The following is a 14,184-nucleotide window of genomic DNA, read 5'->3' as shown; positions in this document are numbered from 1 at the left end:
TGGCCCAGAGAATCTTTGGGCTACAGTGACTGAATTACATGCACTTGAGTCACTCATTTGACCTCCAGGTCATTAATTGGTAATTTGAAGTGGTTTTTGTGTTTAACTAAATTCCTGGACACTGCCTGATTTTTTTCAGAGCTGTACAACCACTAGAAAGGGTGGTTCCCACAATGTGAGTTTTGCTCAGGTGGCCCAACAATGTCACAAAAACAAGTAGGGGTGTGTGTGTGTGTTTGTATAAGCTACATGTTGGGGACCAACATCGGACAGCACACCCACTGTAGGGGACCAAAATTTTTGTGGGGACCAAAAATCTGGGCCCCACAAAAAAGAGCATTGAATTCAGTGATAAGAAGCTCAGGGGGAGGTCCTGTCAAAGTTTCAGGGCTTCCCAGGAAGGTCACAAAAACAAGACGAGTGTGCTAGAAATGTGTGTGCGGAAAAATTACTCAGGATCGCTGTCTAGTGGTCGGTCCCGGTACTGCACTTACGCACACTTCACACACTCGGCTGGTCTGCGCATGTGCAGGACAGTCTGCTTTATGTCAGGCAGCCACCCTCCCCTCCCCCACAGCCCAACCCGAAAAATTGAGATGTTAGTTAAGTATTTATTCCTATTATTGAGTGAGATTACATATTTTTACTTGGCAGCTGGCACAACAGCTAAGCTTGGAGCACAGTTATTGCAAAATAAAATAAATAAACAGTAACAACAATAACGATTGTTAATATTGTTATACTTTATAGCGTAACCTATTTATACTAATTTTCTGTATGCAATTTCAAGTGCAACTAATATAGTTGTGCATATAGATAGCCACCAAACTCCATACATTAGATAAAAATAAGAGCCACGATGTTAACCAATTAACAGTTCAAGAAAAAAGCAGACATCCAAGAACTTGCTTTGTTACTTTTGCGTGGCCAGAACTACAAACCCCAAAGCAGAGCAAACCCAAAACATCAGAGAAAGTACAATACTTTTGTCAAGGAGTGGTGCTGCTGCTTTGCGATCGCTGCCACCATAGTGAACGCGCTCTCACATTCGTGCACACGCACACATGCCACACACCTGTTTTCCACGTCCTGTCAGTCCACTCCGTCGGTCCACATTTATTTCGTTGGTCAGCCATCACGGTTGGGTGCGCACTAGATCGCTGTTAAACCATCTTCTACGCCACAGTCCTCGTGTTCAACAAACATTTCTCCCGAATTCGCCTACCATGCACAACTCTCCACTTTCAAACCGAGCGCCGCTGTTACTTCCGGGTTTTTAGCGCCAAGCACTTGACGCTAGCGTGTGACGTCATGGCGAAATACTAGGTTTTAAAATAAAAATTTTCTTTTTTTTGTACAGTCTAAGTGCATGGGGTTATGATAGATCGAATGAGTATACCTTTATGTACTCACTAACATTTATGTTGATCATAAAATGTTGTTTTGATGAAGAAAACTGTTATTTTTTAGAATCAATTGGCTTAGGGCACTTGGGCAAACTACGGCCCGGGGGCCACTTGTGGCCCGTTAAACGTTTCAATCCAGCCCCCCAAACTTGAAAAAAATTAAATGAATAAGCCTTGTTAATGGTTTATTTTCTAAATACTGTGGTTTTTCAAAGACATATATATTGTTGTAATGCTTTTGTTCACTTTCGTTTAAAATTAAATGTATTTTAGGACTCATTGTGCCCCCCCCCCCTCCCAATCAAAAAGTTTGCCCATCCCTGGCATAGTGGATGGGCCGAGGAGTTTAAAAGGCACACATCATGCATTTTTCAGTCAGTTTTAGCCAGGGCTTGGTATGGGGAAGACCAGCTGGTTTACATGTAATCATTAAATTTTCCCAAGTTTTATTTAAGTTAATTGGACAAAACAAAAAAACGCAATATTCTTCTGCCAGAGAGTATGTAATATTCTTCTGCCATTTTATTGTAGAGGGCCATTTTGAGCCCCTAACAATATTATTCAACCAAGAGATCATGAGTCGTCGCCCACTTACTTTCTGAAGTCAGCTGGGATGTCACGGCTGTGACCCTCGTGAGGATAAAGTGGTTCAGATGGAAAAGTAGGACTAAGGGCTTTTTCTCAGGTTTCCATGCGCAAATCCATGTATATTAGGTTAATTGGAGACTCTAAATTCTCTACTCATCAAATGACATTCGTGACCCTGATGGATAGATAAAATAGATTATTAATCTGCCATGGGAAGTCCAAGGTGTCTGGTAGAAAGAAATGCATTCATACACTCATTACACAGTCAACCAAGCAAAGACACAAAGCCTAGGGCAGGGGCGGGCAAACTTTTTGATTGGAGGACCACAATGGGTTCTAAAATATGACAGAGGGGCCGGACCAGGAGCAGATGGATGGAGTGTTTTGGAAACCTCACCTCATCTGAGAAAAAAAATACATTTAATTTTATATGAAAGTGAATAAAAGCATTCCAACAATAATATGTGTCTTTGAAAACCACAGTGTTTAGAAAATAAAACATTAACAAGGTTTATTCATTAAATTTTTTTCAAGTTCGGCGGCCCGGATTAAAACTTTTAACGGGCCGCATGTGGCCCCCGGGCCGTAGTTTGCCCTCGCCTGGCCTAGGGCATAAACACATACATGTAATATCCAATCCGCTTATTCTCACAAGGATAGCGTGCTGGAGCCTACCCAGCTGTCAACGGGCAGTAGGCGGGGCACACCCTGAAGTGGTTGCCAGCCAATCGCAGGGCACGCAAAGACGAACAACCATCTGCGCTCAAACTCACTCACAAATGCAACCTCCACACAGGAAAGCTGGGTCCCGGGATCGAACCCTGCACCTTGGGACTGCGAGCCGGATGTCCTAACCAGTCTTAACTCATTAAATACCAGCCATTTTCACTGGAGCAACCCACTCAATCCCAGAGTTTTCCTGGGTTTTGACTAATATTGCAAGGCCCACAGAATATTGTATTCTAATGCTATATAGACATGGAGCACACCCGAAGAAAGATGAGACTCTCTTCTTTCAACAGAAAAAAAATGTTTGTTCCTATCTTTTTCCATTCTTGAACAATCGGCATTTGAAAATAGCTAAATTTCATGAAAACTCCAATCCCTGGGGAAAAAACTGAGAAAATGAGCTTTTTGTAAACTGATGCATTTTGACCATAATTTGAACTTTGACACTATTATTTATGGCTTTTATGACACCTCTAACATCTAAATAATGCATGCCTTCTATAAAATAACAAAAAAAAGCACAAAAAATGTTTTTGATAAAATAAATTTATTTGCACATAACACTAAACGACTGAACTGTTGAACTATGTACAAAAATGAAATACATCAGTGTCATACATACTTTTTTTTTGTGTGATATAAAATAAAACAGTTGCCTTGATGCAAGGGCACACAACATAGTTCACACCACATTCTTGTTTCACTCCGTTTGCCTTTGCGCAAACAGACCCGACACTTTCGTTGTGGTCTGGCTTTGCTGGTCCGTGGAAAATAGGCGAGCTTGTGTTTGTCCACTGGGGTTTGTGTGAAAATAATTGTCTGGGAAGTGATTGCTGGCATCCGCGATGTGCTGCAGAAGCTCATCCGTGAGAAACAGCTGCAGGAAATCAGCTGGCTCCTCAGACTCCAAATGGGCAGCGGCATTCAGTGGTCCAGGGGTTGCTGTAAAGTCGATTTTCCTCGGTTGCCATCCAGTGTGACGCCATCCGGAACCACTGCTTCCTGATGCACAACCTGTAAATTACAGAAATATAAACAATTGGAAATATATATTTATTGCTGCATTTTATTGCTGGCGTGTGAAGTTTCATATTATAATTTACCTTTCTTTACACCAACAAGACGAGGAGGAACTTTCTTGCCGCGGGATGCACAATCTGTGAATTTTAGAAAGTATGCATGATTACCACACCATTCAGTATTGTTGTTTCCTCGTCGGGGAGGAGATACGCTCGCGTCTAACTGCACATTTATGCGACATTTTCTGCCCGCAAGATGCATGATATGTACAATAAAAGCATGAGGGGTAAAACCACATGTTCAATGGTAACTTGCGAGCGCTTACCTCCTCGTTCGGGGGGATCTGGTGAGGACTCTCAGCTGCTTTGGCTATTGTCCGAAGGCAGGCCGCAAGGCACGCGCACCCTCTTTAGACGCCTGTTTGTTGTGACGACGACGAAGCGTCATCCTCTCAACCAAAGCGTCTCCATCGCCTTGATGCTTTTAGGAAGCTTTTTTTTTTACAAAAAAGCATTCCTCGATCGTCATTTGCTTGGAGGATTTCATTGCTAACGCTACTAATGCGACTGCTGCTAGTGCTGCCGATGCTGCTGCTACCCACGCTGCTCTCCACACTTATAAGTCTACCCCAGGATCCCGCCCCCCATTTGTACCTCTGGCGCAGATTCAAGGCGGATCTTTTGCACCTCTGCCCCCTGCTGGGTGATTTTTACATGATTCACAATGCGGACAAGGCTGATTCTCAGTCAGAGGTTGCATCAGACCCTTATGTACACTATGACGTAAAAAAGACAGGAAACGTACTTATACGTCTTTGGTAGAGGGCGCCATTGCATTAAAAGACGTCTTTGTACGTCTAAGGGAGTAAATGAGTTGAACAAAGTACAGGGTCCTTCACCTGACTACAGATGATCTTCTGGGGACTTTATTTGGTTTTAATCACTTTTGGGGTCTGTATCTATGCACACTCCCTGGTTTTGCTACCTTCCCGGGTACCACATACACACTGCTTAGTTTCTCTGCCTTCGTGGGTACCACATACATATTGCTTGGTTTCTCTGCCTTCCTGGGTACGACATACACACTGCCTGGTTTTGCTACCTTCCTGGGTACCAGTCACACAAACGTCAGACGACTCAGCACATACCGACTGTCTCAGCACTACACACTTTCACTCCAAGGCAGTGCTGTGAACCAACTTACTGACAAGAGGTAGTATTTAGAATTTTAAAAAGTGCTTGAAAGGTTTTGTTCATGTAAAACCAACAGATTATGACATTATTATTATTATTTAAATCAGTATTAAACAGCATCAGCATAGGTTAAAGATATTATACAGACTATATACGATAAAAAAATACTAAACCACCCTTGCTTTTCCGTCATTTCTTGTATAAGTTAACACACAGATGTATAACATTTGTTTATACAAATATAACGATTAAAAAGTAGCTGATTAGAGTTTTAATTTTGTATTCATTAATCTGTAATAAAAATGGACATATTTTGGTTAATAAAATTAACAAGAAATAAAAGTAAAGGGTGTTCTAATACTTTTTTCAAGATTGTCCTAACATACATTTAATGTTTACAGTATATGTCTTCGGAAGAAGCGCAGCATTAGATTTTTTTTTTTGTTCTCTCTCTTTGACTTCTGAATTTGAATTTCTGTCACAGATGTGCTTGAATTCTATTTTGGATGATTTGTGTTAAACTGCACAAATATTTGAAGAGCCATAGAATTCAAGAATCACACCAGTGCTGCTACTCCTCCGAACGGGTGAACGCCCTTGATTAACAACCTGCGTTGAGGTGGCTTTTGAGATTCGTGGTGTGGGAGAAAAATCTCTGAAGGCATTCTTAGACTTCAAGAGAGGGTCCACAATTTTCAAAGATTCACTTCCGTCTGAATCAGAGGCCTCACTTGTATCCGGAATATATTCATCTCCACTGTCATCTGAGTTGGAGTAATAATGCTTATCCATTCCAAAGTCAGCCTGTTTTTTTAATCTAAAAAACAACAACAACGAAATATAAAGGATAGAAGGCAGGAGACCAATAAAATATATGCAATTTGCTTGTAAGATTCCCTGAAATCTATATGGGTTGTTTACCTGTATACTTTTGGTCCTCCTGAGCCTTGGGATAGTAATATGGTCTGGGTCTGAGGCGCAAAGTTCAGGGGCAGGATTTGACAATGATTCGTCAGAATCTGTGTCGTTATTCCAAGGAAGATTCAGCCCATATTTTTTGTCCAAGGGAGGAGACTGGGTTGCATCAGAGTCCAAGAGAAAATTGAGAACCCATTAAATACTTAATCCCCAGAGGAATCTGCACAGAAAAAGGTCTTAATTCTATTTGAAAAAAAAAAAAAAAACTAAAATATTGATGAATGATATGACAAAATAATGTAATAACAAAATTAATTGACCGTAACAAAAAGCTCCCGGGAGGAAAACTACATTAAATGTTTTTTTAACAGGGCAGTGAAAATATTGGAAAATAAAAACGATAATAAATAAAATAATATAAAAAAAGAATTCAATGTGTATCGATGGACCCATATGAAATACTTATATCGCTATGTACTTATCAGCCATATCGCCCAGCCCAATATGTAACTGCAACTTCAAAACCTCGGGCCATAACAGGATTGTAACATGGGATGCATATCTTCATTCCTAAATTTGTAGATCCCGAGGAGGCTGCTCAATGGTCCTGGTAATCTAAACCTCAACCAATTCGGTCACAGCCAATGTTCTCCATCCTTGTTAAGAAGTTTTGAAATAATTTAATAGATATACTATTGCAAACTATACCAGAATTTTAGACATTTTAAACTTTTGATCACAATTTTACCTATTTTCTAAAAATCTGAAGAATCCACATGCCAAATCACCTGCTGTAGACACATAGGTTCTGTTCTGACAGATAATTCAGTTACAGGTTGTGTACTTAAAGCCAATAAGAGGGCAATGCAGCAGTCGACAACCTGACGAAAGCTTAAGTCTCCCAATGAGAGAACTGTAGTGGCTGGTAGGTTCTTAGATTGTAACATAGTAAAGACATATACTAGGCATAACTGTATATCATATGATGATGAGGGAAAATATTATTAGCTACGATTTATGTCCAGATATATTAGAAAACTTGTCCAACCAGCACAGGTCTATCTAACTGTAATTTTAACATCTCAAGACACGACAGGATGACCACATGATACGCATACCTCCTTTTCAGAGTCTGTCAAAACTTGAGAAGGCTGCTTCGATGTTCTGGTGGCATCAACCTCAGCCGATTCAGTCATTGTCGGTTGTCCTCCATCCTAATGAACAAGTTGAATATTAATTTAATGAATTAAAAAAAGAAAATGGATCAGAATTTTACACATTTTAGGCTTTGGCCACCCAAAACAAAAACTAACAAGTTCACGAATGAAACAAAACCAATTACTTTAGCGCATGACAATTAATCTTCAGTAGAGATATGTTGTGACTGATATTTCAGTCACAGGTTGTCTTTTGAACGCCACCAGGGGCGCAATGGAGCACAGGACAGCCAAAAGTCTTCTTGTCGGACACCTGTAGTGGCTGGTAGGTTCTAAGATTATAACATAGTAAAGGCACATACAACTCCTAACTGTATTTCATATGATAATGAAGGAAAAGATGATTAGCTATGATTTATGTCAACAATAAAAATGGCTCTACGGGGTCCCCACAAACACAAACCTGACAGTTGGGTGTCAGATGGCCAACATACCTGACACGCAATTCAACTCAACTGGACCCCACAACACAAGAAAAAGCTGAGTGAGCCTCAAACCAGACATACACATTCACTGACAAATATCCTGTGACACCAGATATATTAGAAGTCTTGTCTAATCAGCACACGTCTATCTAACTGCAATTTTAACATCTCGAGACACGACAGGATGAGTACACGATACGCATACCTCCATTTCTGAGTCTGTAAAGCCTGGAGGAGGCTGCTTCGATGTTTTAGTAGCATCATAAATTTATTGAATTAATTATATTTGAGGTTGGATTAGATTTTTACACATTTTAAGCCTTAGCCACCCAAAACAAAACATAAGCTCATGAATGAAATAAAACTAATTAATTTCGCCCATGCCAATTAATCTTCTGTAGACACGTGTTGTGACCAGTGTTGTTTTTGGCAGGCATTTTAGATTTTGTCCAAGTCATTTGGACAAAGTGCTGATTTGTTTACATCACATTTAGTCATCCCAATTCGTTATAGTTTTAGTCCAGTTTTAGTCAACGAAAACTAAAAAAAGGGTTTTAGTCCAGTTTTAATCGACGGAAACGCAAAAAAAGTTTTACCCTAGTTTTCGTCAATTTATTCACAAAGGTTTTAGTCCAAGCGGCACGGTGGCCCAACTGGTTAGCAGGATGGCCTCACAATATTGAGGTCGTAGGTACGATTCTGGCTCCGGCCTTCCTGCGTGGGTTTCCTCTGGGTAATTCGGTTTCCTCCCATATTCTTAAAACATGCATGGCAAGTTGCTTGGACACTCTAATTGCCCCTAGGCATGAGTGTGAGCGTGGATGGTTGTTCGTCTATGTATGCCCTGCGATTGGCTGGACACCAATTCAAGGGTGTACCTCGCCTACTGCCGAAGACAGCTGGGATCGGCTCCAACACCCCCCGCGACCCTAGTGAGGAGAAGCGGTACAGATAACGGATGGATGGATGGATGGGTTTAAGTCCATTTGAGTTAAAACAAGGCATTCAAGGTTTCCACCCAATAACAAAGACTTTTGGATGGACTACAAAGGATTCTTCATTACAAACAGAAAAAAGTGGCAACAGTGGAATCAATGCTCACTGCTCCAAAATAAGCAGAGAAGCAAAACATTTTGTTGGGCAACTGTCGTGGCTTTATTTCACTAAAAGCAACATAAAATAATTTATGAACCACATGCTAACAATTTTGTCTCGTCAACGAAAAAAATTCATGTACATCACGTCATGTTTTCGTCATAAAAGAACCTCGTTTAGCTTGTCATCGTCATTAAAAAAGGGGCGTTAACGAAGTATTTTCGTCATAGTCATCAGTGACGAAAACAACACTGGTTGTGACTGATATTTCAGTCCCAGGTTGTCTCCTGAACACCACCAATTGGGCAAGGGGGCGCAGGAAAGCCTGGGGTCTTCTATTTTTACAGTATAGAAAGGCTAAATATCAAATTGAAACAGTGTTTTATATCATGAATATACAGGGTTGGTGCTGGTTCTGGTAGGGAAACCACAACATAAAGATGTCCTTAATTAGTCCCACAATGGGGATATTTGCAATATGGCATATGATGGCCTAACAGGGCCACCGCCCAGAAAAGAGTAACGCAGAACTTTGTAATACTGTCACTCCCTGACCAGTTCGTTGTTCCTGAAGAGCCAAACTTTGACTCAGACCCACAAATTTGAATTACAGATAGTGGACAATGGAGAACTCCCCCAGTCAGTCAGCATGTTCAACTTCCATAGAAACCTCAACATACATTTATTAGATTGCCAAACTAATTGGAAACTACATCACCAGAACACCACAAGTGGGCTCTGTTATTGTACTTAAAGATGCATCTTACAAACCTGTGTTCTCCAAGGCCAGCTGGTCCATAGTCTTAAGTTATTTCTTCGCCAACATCAATGTCTCGGAGCGCAAACAGACAGAGGTGTGGTCTGTCCTCTGTTGTCTTCTTCTTCATTTTACAGTTGGGGTGCATGTGGTCATCATTAACCAGTCTTCCCAGACTGCCATCTTCTTGAGCGGCATCAACACTTAAAATAGATTTAAAAAAAAAAAAAACAATTATTCAATCAATGTCAGAAATTAATCTTTGAGACAATCTTGTGTACACAAAACATAAAAATAGGAAATCCACAATTTTTAAATCTTCTAAATCAAATCATACAATAAATTTCTATTGGAATCAGGCCCTATTAACAGCTTGTCTTTGAGACTTCATGGTCTATATTTTCATTTGTACAGATTCAACGCATGAATAAAAGTAATTACCGTATTTTCGCAGTCATAAGCAAACAAAGCGCCCTGTCAGTCGATGCGTCCATTAAATGGACAAAGTACCACTCACGTCCATCAGCCCTTGTCATCAACGAGCTGTTGGAAGTGCATGTTAGCACACCCTGCTGGGCAAAGAGTGAGTTGTCCATGCTTACAATCGACCGTGACAAATACACCATCTGACTATAATGTTTGGGTGATGGTGTTGGAAAAAGCTGGACAAAGGGCAGCTGTCCACAATGTTTTAGTCGGTCTTATCATTTATGTTATTGCAAGCAAGAAACGTCCCAGGTTTAGACAACAGACAAAAAGTCCAAAGCATAACAGCACATCTCTTTAAACAGCCATGCAAATCTCTCTAAACAGCTATGGGATTGTGGGTCTCTGCTCCCAGAATGCATTGCTTGAATTAGCTAAGGCTGAGTGGCTTTTGTATTATTTTCATTTTTTTTGGGTATATTGATGGCATGAGAGATACATGTTTGTGTTAATCTTATTTCTATGTTTCATTGTTTGCTTGTATGATGAGTTTTTTATTTTTTTTTGAAACCGTGACTCTAAGGAGTGTGGTGAGCAGCCAAGTCCCTCCCCTGACGTTGCTTTGTAGGCTATTGCCAATGCACCTAATATTGGCCTGAGCCATTGTCAGCTATTGTCAATAGAGACTTGGCGTCTGCTGCAACAATGGGGTGATTGCTCATGTTATTGGGGCATAGTAGGCTGCTATCGGCTGTGTCAGTGTGGGCAGCTCTGCCAAGTTCATGCTATGCTAACAGCAGCTGTGCTATTGTCTTGTCAGGCGGTGCGTCCAGTATATGTTACAAAGACAGAAATAGCGGCCTCAACAGGTGTTGCGCCCTTTGACACGGCGCGTCTTTTGGGTGCGAAAATACGGTATACATTTTTGCTTAGAGAATGATTTTTCCCCTAACACTTATGGGATGAGTATGTGTTTATTTTTTTAAATAAAAACAAAAATAAGATAACATCTCAATCTTTGCCTCACCTCCAAAAAGACAGTGCCTCTTCCATCCATCTTCCTGCGTTGAGATTTATCAGAATCTATCAATTTTCCTCTGTACTCCATAATAAAGAATAAAGTCGTCTTTCCTGAAAGGGGCCTTGGTAAATACTCCTCGACCTAGTTAACAGGGAAATCAAGATAGCTTCGTCATATTTTTAAGCACACAAATAAGGAGTCATCATATTCATTTGGGCCACTATACTAATGTAGGGTGGTTTGAAACATTGCTTCTTGTGAGGGATAGAGCAGAGCCCTTCTTTATGATTTTAAAGGAACAGACCAGCCAAAATTCATTTTCCAGCATTGCATTAGCCAGTATGTATTAGGACTGAAAGTACAAATGTCAATGGCACCTGGTTACGTAAAAAAAAAACTTTAAGATTATTTAGTTTCATAACAATGACATACACTGTATACACAGTCATATTGGATCGCGTCACGTGATCTCTGTGACGTATAACGTGCTTTACACTAGACTATCAATATCGGACTTGTTCACCGGTCTATTGTGGTATAAAAATGCCGGAGGGCGTCATCAAGTACAGCCTTAATTTAGATCGAACTCCTACCATCAGGTTTCACGCTCACTGAAATAACTTGAAACTGACAAAGAAAAGGTCAAGACACTCTTAATGTAAAATAACCACTTAAAAAACGATGTCAGCTTGGTTATCAGAAAACAATAATATATCTTAGCAAAAGCGTTAACATCATACCTTTAAATGAGTTTATATACTTCGCTTCTAACTCTGCAGTCTTGTCCAGACCCTTGACTGCATGTTCAATAGTATCCTGCTTTGGGGACTTCCTGCATCTCAGGGAAGGCATTGTTTATTCTATAAAGAAAAAAGACAGTTTTGTGTTGAGAATTATTAATACTATAGGCTAAATGGAGTTTTAACAATATCAGTGTAAGAAAAATAAATTATAAATTAAAAAAATATCAATCCCTCCATCCCAATTAACGATTTCAACCATAATAGTTTATATTGAAGTTTAAACAACAGACAGATTTATGCAGTGTGACTACAAAAATCTTACCAAAATTGCATTCACAGTAACCTTTGCTTTAAGAATCATGTAATTAACCAGTGAACATCGTGTCTTACACAAAAATTAATGACAGAAATTATCATGGTACTTGCATTCTGTTGTTCTATAACAAAAGTGCAAGCTGTTAGCTCCGCAAAGCTAACGCAACAAGCTAGCGTCCCTCGTGCTCACATTCAATGCAAACCTGACCACCGGATGAAAATACGCGTCGGTTTAGTTCTTTAAATGAGTAAAAGCACCATGACGTTTTATAATTATTCAATGCTTAACTGGAGCTCGTCAATTATGTCGATGTAGGAGCACATGTTTGCTAGGCCAGTGTTGTAGGCCCACATCCATGGTGCTACTTTGTATAGTGTTTTCCACACAACTATCTCTAACCATGAACAAATGCACTGGAGGCATGTTTTGAATAAAAACAAACGAAAAACACTTACCTCTCCGTTTCAACAGCAGTTCGAACTTCGAAGTGGTGATATTCTCCAGCGTTAAGCACCTGCTCGAACTGCGAATAGGTCAAATTCAACAGCGTCTTTTTTCTGTCTTAATAAGGACGCGATGAGAGGAGGAGCGCTTGCCTTTTCGTCAGCACGCCCCGCGCGGGTGGTGCTGCTTTATCACTCTCTATCTGTGCCCGCCCGCCGGCATGTCGATAGAAAAATAATATTCCTTCAAACATTACTTTCATCTTCTTAACGTTTTGTAGTGAATTTAACAGGTTCACCACTTTTTTCAAATACACCAATGGAAAACAGGTCTTAATTGAGGAAACATACAAAGAGCGTCTCACAAACACCTTATGATGAGCAATGTAATTTGATCACGTTTTTTGTCACTGCCTGGACGTCGGTTCACTGGCCTGGTGGCAGTGGCTTGTAGACACTGTCACTGAGTGGGAACGGATCTCAAGGTGGGTCAAACTAACCCAAGCAGTGGATCGGTCCGTTTTTTAAATTTATTAATTTTTTTATTTTATGTATTTATTTATTATTTAATACAAGGGCTTCGGCTCACTACCAGTGGGCGGGACCAAAGAATTTGGGTTTCCTTTGAGCTAGGAGGCAGTCAAAGGCAGTCCAATCCCCGGCAACATAAAGCGCCTAGCTCTGGGGACATGGAATGTCATTTCTCTGGTAGGGAATGAACCCGAGCTGGTGTGTGACTAGACCAGTGGTTCTCAATTATTTCCTGTCATGCCCCCCCTACCAAGAAGAAAACAATTCGCACCCCCCCCACCACAATTTTTTTTTACATTTCGTACTAATGTACATGTTCTTTGCATATTAATGTTAGATTGTCAATAAAATATCTTACCTTAACAAAGCTAAATTAATAAAAAAAAATATCATTTTGAGAACGACTATTGTGAGGATCTCGAAACTCAGTACTCTGTGGTGCTAATATTGATGAGATGATAAATATGTTGAAGCCACAGAACAAAAAGATTAGATATTGTTTGGAAATTAATGACGTACATAACAAAGGAATATCAGCCTTGATTGGAGTACATTACTGCATTTAAATTTTTAATAAAAATGAAACAATTATTGATGTTATGACCACTATGAAGAATTTAAAAAAACAATATATAGGGATAATTATAGTTTTCATTTTGTTATGTTTAGTCTGTTCATGTTGCATTATTTTTATGACAAAGATGATGGTTAATCGTAGGTTTGTTGCCCAAATGTACCGTTACAACCTGATTAATGTTGAGAATGACGAACTCAAACTGGACACTAAAACGTAAAAACACATGGACTTCTTGCCCCTGTCCACACACGTGCACACACACACACACACCATACACGAAGATCCGGGAGGTAAGGACGGCTGTCCTCTCCTACAACGAGGCAAGGGCCTCCACCAAGTCACCCCAGGGACAAGTTTTATTCCCTGATGGTCATCAAATTATGAGGATCTCATTCTACGCCGGAAGGGAGGAGGGGAATTTTTCCCTAATGTGAGGTTTTCGCTCCTCCACTGATGATCACACTGTTGTATGATTTCATTATGATGATCTGTCTTAAAGCCGTAAGGACATGATTTTTAAATCCACAACAGGGGGGAAATGTAAGATGGGCTGAGGATAGGTAATCAGTTTGTGTATTCATAATCATGTTTTTATACACTCATTAATGTTTAACACACACAGAGACACTTACTTGTTATTTTAACACACACACACACAGACACCGTATCCTGAAGATGTGTTTAGTTAAACTGACCTTGGGTTATGATTTTCTGCCTGCTGGAGTCCCTGGTGATTAGTTATTGATGCTTTAGTTAAACTGACCTTTATACCGTGAGTT

At 40.1% G+C, this 14,184-nt stretch overlaps 1 long non-coding RNA gene across 2 annotated transcripts; it reads right to left on the bottom strand.

Annotated features, from left to right (window-relative positions):
- Positions 1 to 5,623: 5,623 nt before the first annotated feature.
- On the bottom strand, positions 5,624 to 12,451 carry LOC148315111 (uncharacterized). 2 transcript variants are annotated; one of them, XR_015841263.1, is made up of 7 exons: positions 12,310 to 12,451; positions 11,536 to 11,655; positions 10,802 to 10,936; positions 9,363 to 9,551; positions 6,973 to 7,068; positions 5,858 to 6,074; positions 5,624 to 5,753 (listed from the first exon to the last, which is right to left on the bottom strand). It is a non-coding gene; the product is annotated as an uncharacterized LOC148315111 (long non-coding RNA). The 2 variants fall into 2 exon arrangements; XR_015841262.1 differs by having other exon boundaries at positions 5,858 to 6,010.
- Between the last annotated feature and the right edge of the window lie 1,733 nt (positions 12,452 to 14,184).

The sequence above is a fragment of the Idiotropiscis lumnitzeri genome, unplaced genomic scaffold (assembly GCF_059441095.1).
Source record: "Idiotropiscis lumnitzeri isolate Australia: NSW breed Sydney's pygmy pipehorse unplaced genomic scaffold, RoL_Ilum_1.0 HiC_scaffold_120, whole genome shotgun sequence".
NCBI classification, from domain to species: Eukaryota; Metazoa; Chordata; class Actinopteri; order Syngnathiformes; family Syngnathidae; genus Idiotropiscis; species Idiotropiscis lumnitzeri.
The sequence above is the reverse complement of the archived record's forward strand: the minus strand, read 5'-3'. Positions and strand labels throughout refer to the sequence as shown.